Source organism: Cryptomeria japonica, chromosome 9, assembly GCF_030272615.1.
Source record: "Cryptomeria japonica chromosome 9, Sugi_1.0, whole genome shotgun sequence".
Taxonomy (NCBI): Eukaryota; Viridiplantae; Streptophyta; class Pinopsida; order Cupressales; family Cupressaceae; genus Cryptomeria; species Cryptomeria japonica.
This window is the reverse complement of record NC_081413.1, coordinates 260,194,034-260,208,416: the sequence shown is the minus strand read 5'-3', so window position 1 is coordinate 260,208,416 and position 14,383 is coordinate 260,194,034.

Below are 14,383 nucleotides of genomic sequence, written 5' to 3'. Positions count from 1 at the left end.
ATACTTCAACAATACATCAATAGATAGCTTCTCAGATTACAACACACTGAAACTCTCGATATTCGCTTTTGTTCTCATACCATCATCTCATAACTCAACAAACTTTTTATAAGCATCAACTTAGTCGGCTACTAACCTTGGAAGAATTTCTTAGGTTCAATGAATCTAGTCAATCTTGCACCACACGCTTTACTTATGTCGGCCACCAACATAACAACTCAAAAATAAAATATGATGTGTATTGGTTTATTGATGTTAGTGACTTTATTCTACCAGTTAGTTGTTCTTCATTATTGACTGCTATGTACAACATAACTCGCTCATCCTATTGAATCTGTCACTACGGTGTGAAACATAGCTACATGATACAATCTCCAACACTTCTACAAAACTCCATCACCTAACTCTTCATTGATTTCTCATATCGGTTGCTTCAATACAACTTTGTTCATGTTTACCGGTTGAAGTCCTATTTACAAGTTCACTAGTAAATTGTCTCCTCTACAGATTATGCTTCACTGATTGGCCTAAAAGACTTAGATGACTATCAAAACATAGTTTCCATCAATGACAACATAAAACAAGTCATCAATCAACCTATTACATAAAAACATCATCATCAGGCCAACAAGGGCAACAAACATTGTAAACTATTTTGAAGGATATACTATTAATCATGTGTACATGAAGGCTAATCAGGAAGCAGATCTAATGGCCAACTTGGTAGTTGAAGGACATAGTGTCAATGAGGTCCTCAGTTTGGATCCTCTCTAGCATGATTGTAGTAGTGAAAGGGTGGCATATGGTTTCCATATTTTCAAATTAAGTGACTGTTAGAACTGGCGAGAAGCCATGCTGAGTGGTTGACCCTAGGGTGGAATAAACTAAAGCTATTCAATGATGTGGTATAACATGCATATAGATATCCTAAGTGGCATACAATTCAGTGCCAAGTGGGAATGATATAGTCCAAATAACATCACATGATAAAGGATTTGGTTAACTCTTGCATCGATGGGGTGATTATTATTTGGAAAGCTTGGCTTTCACAAGCCTTTTGAAGATTCACCTACCACATGTCGTAGCAAGTGGATTTGGCCTTTGACTGACATACACCACAGATAATCATTCTAGGTCATTATGATAATAAATTGATATCCTCATCAAGGAGAGTTTGTTGCATTCAGTTTTTGCAGTTGCAAACTATTCTTTGGATTTAAACATGGAGTCTACAATGAGGTTGTTGTCGAAGAATGACAACAGACAAATGACATTTCTAGGGGAAGTTACTCATGAGAGATGTTGTAGAGTTCTGAATGACATGGATGACTTGGCAATTTGAGCAGTGAAGGTGATATTGGGGAAGGAATTCTTGGAGACAGACCATATATTCCAGGTCAATTATGATATCCCTGGTACATTTGTCTCAATCCTCTTGGTTGTGGGTCTTCCAAAATTTGAAGCCTTCCAACTATGTCGTAGGATTTTCAAGAAGGATTTGTTGGGGGATTTGAATATTGCAGTCCACATTGTGGATGAGAAGTTTTTTATCCCATATCTAGTTGATAATCATGTCCCCATAAGGCCAAGGGATGAGCGCAACCTAGCGGAGGTGGTGGTTAAGCGTTGCCTTCTCACAACGCGTAATGCAACTGACTTTGTAGAGCAAAAATTGGCCACCATGAGGAATTTTGACTTTCTCATAAAATGGCTCCATCTGAAGGTGGCTCTTGATATTAACTAGTGGAGGGAATATATAATTACAAAAGGGTATGAACCCTTTGCAGCAGAATCAACTACAAAATTAGAAAAGATGCAGGTTGTCCCGTTGGTGGTGATAAGGAACAGTAAGCTCAGGTGTAGGCCTAGGAAGACTGCCAAAGCAACGAGGGGAAAATCAAACCAAAAAAAGAATGATGATGGGCCTTTTACCTTGACTGGTGATCCCCTTTCCCCTCAACTTGAAGGAATGTATGTTGATCGTAGCCTTCTAGACAAATAAGTGAAGCGACAAAGGTAAGCCTGGTTTTACTATTGTTTGGTTACAGGGCCTGAAATTTGAAGAAGAAGAAATATCTTTTTTATATAGGTATTCTATATGTATTTGAATGGAATTTTGTTGTATTCTCATGATGTTAGTAGGTAGTATGTGAGTATATTGTGGATAAGTCTCTGGTTGGTAGCTTCAGTGCTAGATTTGTTAGGGAGCCTATATTCAATATTGATATTTTGGGTCTATGGTGCCCAGGTTTTGTATGTTAGATTCTACAAGAAACGAGAATCAAGCCAGGATCTGATGTTGGTCGTAGATCACATGCAATTCCCCAAGAAACAGATAATTGAATATCAAAATAGTTGAATGAAGATAATTATGATATGAGAGAAAAAATAGAGACAAAAGAGAATTTTGGAGAAGACTCTCACCGAGGAATCACTGAACTTGTGAAGGTGAGAGTATAATGTTTATTATATAGAAAAATAATAGCATATACATCCAAGTGGTGCATTAACTCCTATTCCCCATAAAAAATGGGAGGTTTTACCTTCTTGGTAAATGCCAAAACATGTGGCATAACCTCCTTACATGAAGATAGAAGGAGTTGAGAAAGTTGGCACATAAGGCCAAAAGAAGGGTGAGGAACCCAATTACTCCATAACCCACTTAGGAAATGACAAAATAGTGGTTATAAGAGGTGGCACAAAAAGCTAAATTAGGGTGTGTAACTCAACTACCCATGCGAGGTGGAGACTTACACATGTAGCTGAAGTATTTCACCACGTGTACTCATATCAACCACTCCTATAACCTAAGCAATCTTAAATAATATGTGTACGAAAAATAAATACCCCCTAGCATAAGGAAAATAAAAAACCTACACTAACACCCCCCTTTAAGCATAGCTTAGGTGGTGAAAAGATGGGTCCCGACAAACGAGGCCATGTTAGGTACCCATGTACATAGATATCCCCCCCAAAAGAAGAAGCTCACCCATAAGAGGAATACCCCCCCCCCCCTTAAATAGAGAGAGAAAGAATGAAGGACTAAGAAGCCCCTCTTGAAGTAGACACCTGTCGATGGTAGATGCTCGAAATTGTATGTAGATGATGGTCCACAATTGTCAAACAATATTGCTCCCTTTAGGAAGAAAAAAAACCAAATGTGTATGCATGATATATTCCCATTCTCGCAAGGAATATGTGGGAAGAAGATGCAAAACATATGATGTCTTTGAACTTTGCTTAGTGGTCTCCATGTTGATGCTGAAAGTTGTCATGATCAAATCGGGTGTTCTAGGCCAAACTGCTGAGAATGATAATCTAGAATCTTTTAGAGACTAATGTAGAACATTATCCAAAGACAAATACACCTCCTCTAAAGGTAAATATATTTCCTCCAAATGTTGTACAAAAGTATCCACACTAATGTCAAACTGTGATGAATGATCATGTGAAGAGTGAACAAGAGGATCCAAAGGGCCCTCCATAAAAACTAAAGAAGAATCATCCCCATCAAAGAGAAGATGTATGCAATCAATAGTATCTCCCAGATCTCCAATATGAGACTCTATAAACAAGTCTGAAATTCCTATCAAGAAGTCATCCCACAAAGCTCTATCTGAAAGACTGTGAATGTCCCGCTGCAAATAATCATTGGAAGCTTTTGAAGAAGCAACACTCAACTCTGAAGAAGCAACAAGTGTAGATGGGTTATCAAAAAATTGATCATCATAGGAGAATATGTCCTTACAAGATGGGACAACAGAAGTCTCAACATCATCCACAAGAGCATGGTTATCCAAGGAAATATCACTTTCAAATGAAGATCCAATGTCTCCATACAACTATTGGGTAATGGTTGAAGCAGTGAAAGGCACTTAGTGTGATCTATGTGATGTAGAGTATCCTCATAAATAGAAAGACATATTAGTCCATAGACCATGTCATTATTGTTAAACCAAGCATTCTTTTGTTCATAGTCTCTTGGCTTAGGAACGAGTCCAAGGAGATAGGGTAGTAGATCTTGCTCAAGGCAGTGATTCTTTATCCCTTGTTTCTAAGAGAAATAGTTCTCTGAAGTTAGCTTGACAACATAAGGATGAAAATAGTTATCAAGAGGCATGACTAACCCACCCATGAATGGAACTTATCTTAATTTATGATTACACAAAGGACATAAAGAGACACCCCCCTTTCCACTAGTCTCAAAAATCACCCCTCCCACCTGCCCCCCCCCCCCCCAATTTTACAAGGTTGGCACTTTATAATTAGTGTGTTTACAAGACCTTTTATCAAATTACAATGCTTTTAAGGCTCCAATAGCGAAAAATATAAATTTTCAATACAAGTAATTTTGATAAAGATCTGAAAAAAATAGCCTTATAGTTTCTCAATTCATCTCAATACCTTTCCAACAACTATTAGTTTTTGAAAAAGAGAGCTGTGAGGTAAAATATATGACCTGCAAAGAAACAAATGTAGCTGATTCAACCTACAACATCTGATGAAGAAAGGCAGAATATTTCAATTAGACATACAAGAATGGAAAGTGCTCATTTCCATCTTTCTATCAAGTATTTGTTTGCAAAAATCCGACACCCAAGGCAAAAGTTATGCAACTTTTAAGAAAGGTTGCTATATATGCCTGTTAGAAAAACGGCTTAAGCTCTGTTAAAACTTGATTTTTGCAAAAATTATTAATTTTATGGAAACACCATCAGAAACCCAAAAGTTTTTCGATTCTAGGAAGAAAACCCATAAATTGTTTTTCCTACAAATTAATAGAAGTTGGAACACTAAAGCCAAAATAAAAACAATTCCAGTAAAAATATTTCACTCTGATTTTAGTGAACTAAAAGTCACTTTTGACTTTCTCAAGCCTTCTAGACACTTTGGAAATGCTAAAGAAGCCTCCCATATTACCAAAATATTGCATTCACCCAGATCTCAAGGAACATATATATATATAAACCGGATTAATCTAGAAGTTATTTTCCTTTAAACTGTTTTAATTCTTCAGGTCACATGAGAATGCAGGAGAAGAGCATAATTGGTTTTTAAGGAAAATATTATTTATCTAATAGTCTCAAATCTCTTAAATAAATCAAAAAAACAATGAGCTACACTAGACAACACAACTCTGAGACCATGTTAGATTCTGCGAGAAGAGAGAATCGAGCAAAGATCTGATGTCAATCGTAGATCACATGCAACTCCCCAAGCAACAGATGATCGAAGATCAAAATAGCTGAATGAAGATAATTCTGATATGAGAGAAAAAAAATAGAGACAAATTTTTTTTTTGGAGAAGACTTTCACTGAGCAATAACTGAACTTGTGAAGGTGAAAGTATAATGCTTATTATATAGAAAATAATAGCATATACATCCAAGGGATGCATTAACTCCTATTCCCCATAAAAAGTGGGAGGTTTTACCTTCTTAGTAAATGCCAAAACATGTGGCATAACCTCCTTACATGAAGATAGGAAAGGAGTTGAGAAAATTGACACATAAGGCCAAAAGAAGGGTGAGAAATCCAACTACCCCATAACCCACTTAGAAAATGACAAAATAGTGGTTATGAGAGGTTTCACAACAAACCAAAAGAGGGTGTGTAACTCAACTACCCATGTGAGGTGGAGAGTTACACATGTAGGTGAAGTATTTCGCCACCTATCCTCATATTAACCACTCCTAATAACCTAAGCAAGCTTAAATAATATGTGTAGGAAAAATAAATACCCCCTAACATAAGGAAAATAAAAAACCTACACTAACATTGTATGTTAGCAATAGTCTATATATCCATAAGGTGATAGTGGTAAGTAGTAGTTGGGTGATATTTTTTTGGGGTCCACAATTGAACAGGGCCTCCTTGGCCATCAAATGTAACTCTTCTTTTTTATTATTAATATATCGGTATTGCCTCTTACTTATAATTTATTTTTTTAAATTAAATAAATATTAATAATAAAAATGACATAAATGATAATAATCATCACCTAGATAAATCTATTAAAAATACCACACAATCAAAGGTCATTGACATAGGGTACACAAAGTGTTTCCTTCATGGCAAACCGATAAGGTAGACTCCAAGACAAGGATTACTACCCTAATTTGGGATGATGGCTAGGGTTAGGTCAGATGGGTTTTGATGCTATCTCCATATAACCACCATCGGGGATTGTATGGGCACACTCAGACCTATGAAGCCAGGTGGTGTCGATGTCTTGTACTCGCATCAACCAAAACATAAATGTTATACCTACACAACATATATATACATATATATACACCTAATCATGTTATATACATAAAAATATCAAAAATCATAATCAATTCTTCAATACGATCGCCTGAAACACATGTTAGTACATCGTGATCCATTATAATCAAACACAAAATCATAAGCAATAAACCCTTGTATCATCAATATGTCCTCATATGCATAAATCATCAACATCATCATCAAGTCCTAAAATATGATCATGAATAGTCCAACATCATAGATCAAATGAGTATGACCACACACAAATGCCTAATAAGATATCACACACATATAAAGTCATTATGCATGAACAACCTTCAATAGATCAACTGAGTATGTCTACACCTAACAGATAGCATGCAACTAAACTCAACATAAATCCAAAGGAAACGTAATCAGGAAATAGACATGGAAGGTGTTACCGAAGATCATTATTCATTTCCCCAAAAGAGATCACATAGTAATAGAAAATCCACTTGTCAACAACACATTACATTATTATTAGAGTGTTATAAAATTACCACCTCCTAAATAACACAATTGAGATATTTTCACATTATTTCTATTCATCCCGATACACATATATAAATAAACAAAATATTAAATTCATTAGAAGGGGATTTTAACATCACATGCATTCTCATCTATTCAAATGATGTGATGTCATCTCTTTCCCATCTAACATCCATAGAAACATAACCATGCTACTTTCAATAGTTAACTATATTAGTAGAAACATTATCATCATACTGACCACTAGATCTAACAATTATCTCTATCTAAATTGATTATCATTTCAATACTTATTTCATTTGCATCTAAGTGTAGGTTCAATGCCATAATACTTGCTTTATTGTGTTAGGCTTAGAGAGGTGTTACATTTTTAAATCAATAGATGAATTGTATATTTATAATTTCATGTTAACTAATCTAATTTTTCCAAATGATTACCATGATTGCATTTAATTGCTTAGTTCATTAATTTTTTACCTAATCTATTTTAACCTAAATTATTTCCCTGATCTATATTACAAATTTGTATTAATCTAAGTGTGATTAAAAATATATATTCAAATCTTTTTTTTCTTACAATTGATTCTATAAATATGTAATATATTGAAAAGGTTATGTATCAATTATTATCATGCAATTATTTTTGTTGATTTTTATGTCTTAGTCAATGCTTTTTGGTATATTGATGTCTCTCTCTCACATGTGAAGATAATAATTTTAAATTTTGCTTTATTTTCTTTAAATTTAATGACATTTTTGTTGAATTGTCAATTTTTACTACTTTATAGGTTTTCAAAGATTTGTTAAATTTTTAACTTCAATTTTTTTAGTATTTCTTTATTTTAATTGTTTTTTATTATGGAAAAACAGGTTTTGAGGGGACCCAAAACCCCTTACAATAGGTTTTGGAGGGACCCGAAACCCTCAGATTTTACCAGGATCTAGAACCCAAAGAACAACGCTGCCAAAGAAAATTAACCAAGAAAACCAACAGCCCACACAAAGCTGAGCTGACAAAAGTCAACAAAAGCTAGCAAACACCAGCAGGAAGAACCAACCAAACGCTTAAGATATAATCAATATAAATCAAGTTGGCTACACCAACTAGGCTAAAGATTCAAACTATGATGAGGGTTAGCATGCACCCTCAGCCAAACAATAGGGATGTTTCCGACTCCCTTGACCTGAGACAAAGACTTCAGACACCAAAAATCATGACTAGCCCATAACCAAAAACAACCACAATCTGGACTGGGCCCTTGAAAACTATCAGCAACCAGCCAAATAAGAAAAGACAAGGCAAATAAAACAAAATGCCTAGAGATAAAGGGATTTTAAAAGGCTTCCCTAACCTTAAAACTATCTTTTGAAATGGCTCCCAGAACCACTTCAAAGGGTTTTGAAGTGGTACCCTCAACCGCCTTGAGCTGAAACAAAGGCCCGATCTGGAAAGCATCCATCCAAACAAGCACCGCCGCACTCTCCACCTCAATAGGAGAAGACAGAAAAGAGCTTGAGAGAAAAGATCCAGCAACCAAATAATCACCAACCTCAAGATAAAGGTCCTCCAAACTAGGAGAAGAAGCACCAAAAATCCCCTTAACCACCCAAACACCAAGCAGCCAATCCACCTCCATAGAAGGGCACAACGCCTCAAGAAGAGATCCATGGGACTGGGTAGTAAGAGAAAAACCCTCAAAAGGAAAACAACAGTGGAAGCATCAAGGGCTCGTATAGAAGAAACATGACCACCAAAAGTGTAACCAAACTCCAACAACAAAGAAACAACCCCCACCTCAATAGGGAGAGAATGAAGTTTCTTCAGAAGGACAAACCACACCAACTGTAGCCCAAAACTAGAACAACCTGTGCCCAGCAAAGCCGCCTCAAAACAAGAGCATCCAACTCCTTCCGCGAAAGATATATCCACCTCTATAGAAGATAAAACCTTCTTAACATGCACATAGAGAGAAGAAGGGTGTCGAGAAACTACCCAAAACCTAGGCATTTCCACCCAAAGGGCATCAAAAGAGCTCCACAAATCCCAGCCCGAGAGGAGAAAAACGGAAAAAGAAGCACTGCAAGCACAAAATCCTCCGACCCAATAGGGGAAAGGGAGCAAAGCAGGGACACAGGCCAAAGTAGAGCAAAACGGCCTAACAAGGCCGACGCAACAAACAAGAGAGGAAGAGAGAGCCGCTAGAAGAAATCCCCATTGGCTCCGAGCCACTAAGCCTATAGTAGCAACAACCCAAACAACCGCCTCAGTGAGAGACCCGAAAAGTTGATCCACCAAAAAGAGGGAGCGAAGGGGGCATCACAAATCATCCAAGTCAAGCCAGGCAGCGATACCCATAGCCAAGGCTCCCAAGCAATCATCTTCATCATCGTTTGATTCCTCCCCTTCCTCAGCCACAACCAAAACCCTAGCTCTCGCACTTCCACTCCCACTCATGATAACTATAACATTCTTTATTTTAATTGTTTTAACTACTTTGGAATTCAATTTTGGCAAAGAGGTCTTAAGTTTTTCCTTACCATTTCCTATTGCATGTAAGATCTAATGTATGCGTAGAAGTACTTCATACATTTTGGACTTTTCTTCTTCCTTGTTTTTGATATTAAAAGCAACCAAAAATGAGGGGGCTGACCCATAGGAACAATTAGAAGGTTAGTAGCAGAACCACTGTTCGCATATATTCAGCATAGTAGCAACCTTTTGCCTCTATACAAAACAAAAATCATTCTACGAGAGTTTATCAACGATAAAGTAATACTAATCAGAGTTTTAGCCATTTGCCACACATGGCAATAAACAAAGAAGTATAAACAAAAGCATAAACTAGCTTTATCCGCCCAGCGACTACTAGATATAGACAAAAAACCAGAAATCCTCCACATGCAAAAAATTATTTCTTTTTCCCATGGCTCTTCTTAGGGAGTAGCTTTCTAGCCCATTCCTTAGTGAGAAATTTGAACAAGGCTTTGTAGTCCTCGTCCTCCTTGCCTTTCCCTTTGGTCGTGCTTTCATGCATGAGGCATAGAGTAGTAGTCGAGCATCGCATAACATTTAGGGCAAATTTGGAAACATCGTGCATCTTGGACTCTGCTGCCTCCAGTCTGCTGGTGATCACTTGCACATTGTCAGAGAGGGCCACCATTTTTTTCTCCAGCTCCGCGAGGTTGGTTTCCCGCTCCTCTTTCACGCTGTTGGCCTCCTCCACGACCATCATTTTTTCCAGCATGAAGTTCGGGGAGGGGAAATTGGATGGCTCCGGACTCTTGGATGAAGTGGGGCTTTCCGAAACCCGGGTGGAGCTCATAGAATGAGGGGTTGGATTATGCTGGGCCATAGGCATTTTATCAGTCGGAATGGAATTGCCGGTGTCGTGCGAGGAGGAGGGGTCTCTCAGGGATTTTTTCGAGGGTTTAAAGGCCAGTCTGCTAGAACGACAGGGGGTATTGGCTTCTTCGGTAATTTCCATATCAGAGTCAATCTCTTGGATTTTGACTTTCTTGGGAGTTCTGACCTCCTTTGGAGAGTGATTTTTGGTTTTCTTGCTGCAAGAGCCAATTTTCGGGAGCTGAGGAGGGCCAGTATCAATCTTGTTGCTAAGATTTACTTTTTTTGATTTATCACCTTTGGTTGTGGCGAGAAAACTTGCAATATATGAGAAGTAATGGTTAGCCTTGAGTTAACAATCACCATGGCTGCATTTAGTTGCTTATTAATTAGCTGAGTAAGCTTTCTTGTTGGGTATCGGGATGCTAAATTACTGTGCTTTGTTGTTATAATATTATTTATTTAATTTTATCTAACAGGCAAAGTTTTGAATTAGTTTTTGTTATCAAACTTTGTGGAGGATTATCAAAACATTTACTTCACTTTGGGATGGGTTTGAAGGAGCTATTTGTTATTAATGATAAATTATTCAACAAAAGTGAAAATAGAGGGATGGGTTCGAAAGTACTTAACTTTACAAATAATGAAGAAAAAAAGATATGATATTGTATGAAAATGTTTATTTTGGGCTTGAAAATAATTATTCTCTATTGGTTTTGGATAAGAAAAGTTCATAATTATTTTTTATCAAAATGAATATACATTTATAATAAAAAAATAAATCAATGACTTTTTCGAATAATTTAAAAAAAAAAAATAGTCGACAGGCTATATATTTTGGGCATTGCCCATCGGAATTCAATATTCTCATGTCGAAAAGTCTTCACGTGGGTAAAAAAGCGGTGAAAAAAATGGTACATTCTTGTACAACTCAAACAATGTTTTTCTCAGTTACAACGAGAACGAACATCATGAGAGAGTTTCTGGTGATTGCTTGCAGGCTCCCCGCTCTCAAGAATCTTTCGTTGGCATACAAAAACATCAACGGTTCAATTCGTGAAGCCCAACTTGGCCTAGAATCGAATCACCAAAACATTGCCTCTGGAGCTCGGAAACTTGACCAATCTGGAAAATTTATGGTTGGGGAGCTTTAGCATTGGCAGAGAAACCCCTCAAATTTGATACTTGTTGAAACTCTATTTACAACTGTGTTTCTCTAATCCAATCTCATAGTGTGAGATCCCTTTTTAGAGTTCGATGTGTCCCTTTTAAGAGTTTTAAAGAGCAAGCCTTCCCTTTCATTTTTTTGGGGCAAATGTCAAACTTGGGTATTGGTTTGAATCAAATTGGGTGATTTGATTTGGTGATTGTTCTATCGATGAGTTGGGGAAGTTAGATGGTTTGATTGTTTTGAGGTTTTGCCAATTTAATCGCCTAAAATTTTAGATCCATTAAGTGGCATTTGGCTTTCAAAAACAAAATGTGGAAGAAAAAGAATAAGGTATGGATCAATTCATCATTATGATTTTTTTCGTTGCGAATCTCACAAATTTAGAGTTTCTTGTAGTTTAATTTGAGATGTATACAAGCAAATTGCAAGGCTTATTGAACTGTAGAAACCCTAATGTTTTGTTTTAAAAAATATCAAAGTTGAGATCACTACTGTTTTCTCTTCTGGGATTTGATTCTCTCCCCAAAATTAGAGAGCTTACTAAATTGCAGAAGCCTACATTTTTAATTTAAAAAATAAGATTTGGATTGTCAATCAAATGGTAGGATTATTATAAAATACGTTCAGAGTTAGAGACTTATCAATCTAAAGTGAACCCAAATAATAGGATCTTCAGTTGTTGAAATCCCCCAGTACCAAGTTGTCTAATTATCAAAATCTTTTCAAAAGATAAAATCTAAATCAGACACATTCAAGGATTCAAATTGTGAAAATGCTATCTTCTGTGCGACAAAAACACAACTTTGAGGATGATATCCTTCAAACTTTCTTCTTCTTAGTAGAAAAGGACTACAAAACAGTTAGAATCCAAGTTGTTTAGTGACTAAAAAATGGATCTAAGAATTTCTATCAAAAAAACACCCTCAAAAGTTCAAGAATCGATCTAAAACTCAGAAACCCTTTGGAATATTGCTAAATTTGGTGTGTTAGATTACCTAGAAAAAATTGTAGATATAAAATACTTGTTAGTTATCAAAATTTGGCAATATAATTGTTAGCTTACCTGAAGTGCACTAGAATATGTCATTCATTATTAGTTCTTTAAAATTCATGATCATAAATGCTATAATCAATAAACAAGACAAAGTGAAACACATTTGTTTATGAAATTGAACCCTTTGAATGGACATCTCATTATATACAAAAATATTTTAATTGTTTTGTGCCTTCAATACCTTATATGGAACAAAACATAATTTCATATATGTTGATTTAAGATGCATACGATTAAATAGCTCCAGAGCTATAAGGTTAATTTGATTTGATTTATTCAAAACTATCATAATGAAATGTTAGTGACATCTTTGAGAGCACATAAACAAATAATCACTAATTTTTTTTCATTGTCTTAAGTATCCTTTGAGAGCACATAAATAGAGAATCACTAAAAAAAATTTCACTGTCTTAAGTATCCTTTCAAATTGAATATTTTCTTCTATTTGCCTAGTAAAGTTTTCAAACTAAAATTTCTCTTTTTGTCTTGCCAAAGCAATCTTATTAATGCTTGGTAGGACAGATACCCAGATTATAACATATATTCAAAAAACCTTTTAAGAGAAAATTTTATTAGTTCCTCGCTGATCAATTGCAATGGATAATGCAAATTTCAGTCGCTAACACAAGATTGTTTAAAACTTTGCTTATGAGTTTGTCTATTTGTCTTTTCTCTTTAACTGTTGTTGGCTATTCATATTTTTTAATATTGCATTTTAATGATAGGTTATTATTTAAAATATTATGTATAACTGAAATATAATTCCTAAACATGTTATAACCATTTGTAGATAAAAATATATAAAATATTTTGAATACAAGAGAAAGTCTCTTTTAAGGTAAATTGAGGTCAATAGATTTTTTAGATTACTATAAATTTAAGTTTTACCTGTAAAATATTTTGAATACAATATAAAGGTTCTTGAAGTAAGATAAAATGAGAAGGTCAATATATATATTTTAGATTATTATGAATTTCATGTATTTTTAGTATGTAGGCTATTAGATCATGTGCTTATAATGAATGTATTATTTGTGATGTAACAAGATTTTGTTGAACAAAGTGGAAACACATTGCTTTGAACATTCCAGGTTTTTATGTAATTAATGCATTGAATTGATTTTTTTTCTTAAATCCAAGATTGTTACTCTTGAAACAAACATGAATAATTATATATAGATAAACAATATTGTATTATTTATTTGTATTTTTGTGCTTTAAGAACTATTCATTTTCATGTAGATAGAACAAAATGTATAGTTGATGCTCTACAATAAGAATTCAATTATTTTTGCTTATGTTTTTTTTATAATTTTGTTAAAGGGTAAGTGCACCAAGATGGTGTGCAAAAAAGTGGACAACCTCTGAAAAAAATGTCTAAAAACTACTAACACAAATGGGTTATTTTTAAATTTAAATAACCTGTTCGCATTAAGACTCAATCACCAAGCCTCAATCCGAGCCAAAATGCGTTCGTGTTTTTAAACGTAAAAAATGCATACGAGTTTTTTAAAAGAAAAATGCGATCATGTTTTTCAAAAAATAAAAATGCGTACGAGTTTTTGAAATTAAAAAACACGTATCAAAAACCCGTACGCGTTGCGTTTAGTAAGAAATGCACGTACATGTTTTGCTTACATAAAATTAGACTAGAAACATGGACTTGTATGCAATGCATTTATCATTCCCTTGGTTTTTTCAGCATGCTATATACATAAAATATAACATTTAAGTATAAGTTATAATTTCTCTTTGTCTTTTAGACTTATCTAGGTCTTTCTTATCTTTCTAGGTTTCTCCCTCATTTTTAAATAGGTTTGGAGAGAGAGAGAAAAGAGGGAGAGAGTTCATAAATGGATAGGGGTAAGGGGGAAGGGAGAGAAAGGTGGAGATAGAGGGAGAGAACTAGGGTGGACAATTAGATAGATGAGAAACCTAGAGGAGAGAGCGGTGGGTAATAATATATGGAGGGAGAGGTATTGAGTTGAATAGGTAGGGAGGGAGAGACCTAGATATGGGGAGAGAGAGAGAG